Source organism: Otolemur garnettii, unplaced genomic scaffold, assembly GCF_000181295.1.
Source record: "Otolemur garnettii isolate 467f Iridium unplaced genomic scaffold, OtoGar3 scaffold00175, whole genome shotgun sequence".
NCBI lineage: Eukaryota > Metazoa > Chordata > Mammalia > Primates > Galagidae > Otolemur > Otolemur garnettii.
In genome coordinates this window covers 2,141,219-2,145,992 of record NW_003852570.1, presented here as the reverse complement: position 1 = coordinate 2,145,992, position 4,774 = coordinate 2,141,219, and the positions used below count along the sequence as shown (strand labels likewise).

The window sequence follows — 4,774 nt, the reverse complement described above, 5'->3', positions numbered from 1 at the left end:
CTTTTGAATAATTTCTTGAGAAATCTTTTGAATAATTTCTTGATCTCCTAATTCCTTCTTTTCTTCCATTCTGTTAATCTTATTTGCTATCCACATTCTGAACTCGATTTCTGACATTGCAGCCATTTGCTTGTGGATGGTGTCTTCAATTGTGTCTGCCCCATTTCCCTTGGAGGAATTGATCTACTCTGGCTATTCGAGTTGCCGAGTTTTTCTGCTGATTCTGTCCCATGCTGAGTTTACCTTGTTTGGAGGCCTTATCAGAACCGTTCATTTGGTGGCTTCTTTTGGTTGCCCAGGGAGACAGGCCAAGTGTATCTGTTCTCTTCTCCCGGTTCTCGGGTGCTAGGGCAACTGGGATGCAATGGAATGGTAACAGCTGAACGAGAGTGTGCGTGGCCAGATTAGACTTCGTTCAGCCTGCTGCGGTGACCACGGGTGGGGCAGGAGACCAACAGCAGCTGGATCAGTCCTAGTTCAGCTCCTCCATGGCAACTGGTGGAACAGGGGAACTGTAGTAGCTAGATCAGTCCTAGTTCAGCACCCTGGAGCAGCCAGGGGGTGGAGGAATGGCAGCCGTAACGCAGGGTACTGAAGCAACCAGATCAGTCCTAATTCAGCCCTGCCAGAGTAGCTGGGGGGGGTGAGCAGAGGACTCCTTGACCATTGCCCGTTGGACACATAAGGCACTAGCAAGCCGATCTGTGCCCTCCCATGGTGGAAGCCTGGAGCAGGGAACTCCCCCACTTCAATCCATGGGACATATGTGGCTCTAGCAAACAGTTCTGGGCTCACCCAGAGTGGTAGACCCCCTCCACCACCACCTGCAGGGCAAACATGGCTTTAGCAAGCAGTTCTAGACCCACCCAGCTTGGGTGGCTGGAGCGGGGAACTCCTCCCCTGGCCCCTGTGGGTTATGCGTGTCTCTAGTAAGCTGTTTTGGGTCTACCTGGAATGGAGGACTCCTCTGCCACTGCCCACGGGATGCCTGTGACACTAGCAAGCAATTCTGGGCTTGCCGAGAGCCGGAGCCTGGGGCAGGGATCACCTCTGCCGCCTGTGAGGCGTGCAACTCTAGCAAGCAGTTTTGGGCCCGCCCCACTGCGTGAGGGCAAAGGGACCCACCCAGCAAAAGGGTTTGTCTAGGAAGGTTAATACCTCCTTCCCCACCTTGCACCCAGTCCCTCGTAATCCCTCAGGTCTGTGGCTCTATTTACTCCAGTAGGCCACTGCTCCTGGGATTTACAACTGGCAAAATCAGCCAGGAATCTGAGTTTGGTAGGGGGGCCTTGCGTTTTTAAATTAGGCTTCTGTCCAGCTAGGTTTCTCTGCAAGTCCTTGCATTCAGCTCCGGGCAGCAGACTAATAGCAATTTACACTCAGGTGTCAATTCTAGCCTCTGCCCGCCCACTGCTTTTTGTCTGAGGGGGATTACACCCTGAGGGTTGGTGCTTTACTTATGAAAGTTCTCTGCGTTTTACCTGTGGCTGCTGTCCCGAACCTGTTTGTTCTCCTCATGTCTGTGCCACAGTCAGCACAGAACAGCACCAGCCCTTTCCCCCTCCACTTCTCTCAAGGAGATGCCCAAGAATCTGGATTCCAAACCTCCAAACCTTGGATTGAGTGGGTGGGGAGTCCTCGGAGTTCAATGTTGCAGGTGGGAAATATATACAGTTTTATATAGTTCAAACCTTCCTTCAACCATACACCTGGGATGCCCCTTTGAATAGTCCTTGGGTGGTCTGCCAGGTTTAAGGGGTCCAAATCAGTTGTCCCAGTCAGCACCCATTTCAGGTGGAAGAGTTCAAATGTCTCTGGGAGCTAGATAAGAGGGATCTGCTTGCAGCTCAGATATAACTTGCTCCAGTGTTCTGTGAGAGTGAAGGGACCCACCCGGCAAATGGGTTAGTCTGGGAAGGTCAATACCTCCTTCCCCACCTTGCACTCAGTCACTCGTAATCCCCCAGGTCTGTGGCCTTATTCACTCCAGTAGGCCACTGTTCCCGGGATTTACGACTGGCAAAATCAGCCAGAAATCTGAGTTCAGTAGGGGGGCCTTGCGTTTTTTAAATTAGGCTTCTGGCCATCTAGATTTCTCTGCAAGTCCTTGCATTCAGCTCTGGGCAGCAGACAAATAGCGATTTACACTCAGGTGTCAATTCTAGCCTCTGCCCACCCACTGCCTTTGTCTGAGGGGGATTACACCCTGAGGGTTGGTGCTTCACTTATGAACGTTCTCTGCGTTTTACTTGCGGCTGCTGTTCCGAATCTCTGTTTGCCCAGAGAAGGGGCTGGAATGGTGTCAGTTTGCAGCTCAGGATGCCACTGTTGCTGTATTGGCATTCCCAAGCTGACTTTCCTCCTGCCTGTACCACAGTCAGCACAGAACAGCACCAGCCCTTTCCCCCTCTAACTCTCCCAAGGAGATGCCCAGGAATCTGGATTCCATAGGTAACAAACCTCCAGACCTCGGAGTGAGTGGGTGGGGACTCCTCAGAATTCAATGTTGTAGGTGGGGAATATATACAGTTTTATACAGTTTTATACATTTTTACAGTTTTATGCCTGGCCAGAGGGTGCCACGGCACGCCAGTGGGAGTAGGAGGTCCAGTTTTTAGGGGGCTCTCCAGTGGGATAGAGTGGGAGGAAGTTTGAACTCTGCTCACTTGTCTGCATGGAGTAAACTGCGAGCCCTTGTTGTGGGGGAGGGGACTCCCATCCGCTTGGTGGTGGATTTTGTACCTTTTGGTTGTATTTTTGAGGTCGCATCTCACCTCAGGAAGGTTGAAGTGCGCTCTTCAATCTTCTCTCTTGGCTCTGCTCCAAACCAACAGCTAGTTTGCTAAACTTCTGTCTTTTCAGCCTCCTTCTAGACCGGAGCAGAGCTTCTGTAAAAAGCTGGCTGCAGTGCCATCTTGGCTCCGCCCCCACTTTTTTTTTTTTTTCATGGTGGAAATACTTTTTTATTTTTTGAGACAGAGTCTCACTCTGTAACCCTGGATAGGATGCCATTGTCTTACCTCACAGCAACCTCAAACTGGGGTCCTGGGCTCAAGCAATCCTTTTGCCTCCGCCTCCCAATTAGCTGGGACTACAGGTGCTGTCCACAACGCCTGGCTTGTTTATTTTTTTTTTCTATTGTTAGTAGAGACGGGTCTTACTCTTACTCAGGCTGGTTTCCAACTCCTGAGTTCAGGTAATCCACCAGCCTCAGTCTCCCAGAGTGCTAGATTACAGGTGTGAGCCACTGTGCCAACCTGGACCTTTTATCTTACAGGCATGATCTGAGCCCTCAATTCAAGAGGTAAGCTCAACGGTGCCCACTCCACAAGGAGAAGTCTAGGAGCCAGAGTGACTGGACGCACTGGCCTCACACCATTGGGCAGGTGCAGGCAAGTTGTGGTGGGGAAGGCGCTCAGGCCAGGCCAGCCTGCTCCAGATCCTGCGGCAGGATCCCGCCCTTCTTGTGGGCCTTGTGCAGGTGGCGCTCTGTCCAGGCGGCCTTCTTCTTGTGCGGGTTCTGGCGCCGCTGGTCCTGGCACTGCTGCATCTTCTCCACCACGTGCACCATGCGCTTCTCCCACGGGCGCTGCCGCTGTGCCTTGCGCTTCTCTTTGCGCCGCAGGGCCTCCTGTAGCGGGTGCTCATCATCTTGGATGTGCACGCCCTCGTCCTTGTACAGCAGATTGGTCCAGCCCATCTTGACCTCCAGCTCGCGCGCCTTCCCCTCATCCTAGTCCTGCAGCTCCTCCAGCCAGCTCTGCCATGCCTGCAAACACTCTTGCAGCTGCCAGTAGTTCCTGCCTGTCGACGGAGTGAGGTTCCCCTTCACCTTCTGCCTCTTCTTCCTCCGCTGCACCTTGCTGGCCGGTTTGTCCTCACCTACCTCCACCTTGTTGAAGATCAGGCCCGCTGGCTCCACGGGCTCATCGCAGGCTGCCTCTGGGGCAGGCTCAGCAGCCTCCTCGGCCTTGGTTGGCTTCTCCTTGGCCCGCAGCTCCTTTCGCTTCCTCTTCTTCTGGTCCCGCTCCAGATTTCTCCTGCGTCTTTTCTCCAAAGTGGCAGGGGACAGCTCTTTGGCACTGATCTGGCCCTGGGCCTCCTGGATCCTCTCATGCAGTCGCTGGCGAAGAACATCCAGGGCAAAAAGAGAATCAGGCCCTGTGGCCACGCCATCTGCAGGGGCCGCTGTGGAGCTGGAAGACTCCTTCTCTTTGGCTTCCTCTGGCCTTCCATCACCAGAACCCACTAGAGACTTCTTCCCCAGGGACTTGGCCTTGGTATCAGCAGCCTTCTCTTCCTGCTTCTGCAGTTTCTTTGGTGTTTTCTTCCTCTTCTTTTTTGGGTGTCCAGCAGCTTCTGAGCCTTTAGTTTTGCCTGCACATTGGCGCTTCTGCGATTCTGGGCCGGGCTGGGAGCAGATTTTCCTGGCCAGGCTCTGCAGGTAGGCGTCCTTGGCAAGCAGGGAGGCCATGGCTGAGGTTGGCACAACTCTCCGAGAGTAAAGACTTTTTTAAAAATCATAAAGGATAGTTTATTGTGAAGTAATTTACTTCATCTATTTCTTCTATATTATTCATTGGTTAATTTTTTTTTTTTTTTTTAGATTTCAGAATATTACAGGGGTGCAAATATTTTGGTTACAGGAATTCCTTTTATACAGTTTGAGTCAATAAGTGTGCTTATTCCATGGATAGTATGCATTGTACTTGTTAGGTGTAAAGGGTTTTTTCTTCATTCAGTCACTGAAAATTTACTGAACTTGTACTATTAA

At 51.9% G+C, this 4,774-nt stretch overlaps 1 pseudogene; it reads right to left on the bottom strand.

The window, feature by feature from the left end:
* Positions 1-3,415: 3,415 nt before the first annotated feature.
* On the bottom strand, positions 3,416-4,477 carry LOC100959278 (annotated as a pseudogene).
* Positions 4,478-4,774: the final 297 nt, after the last annotated feature.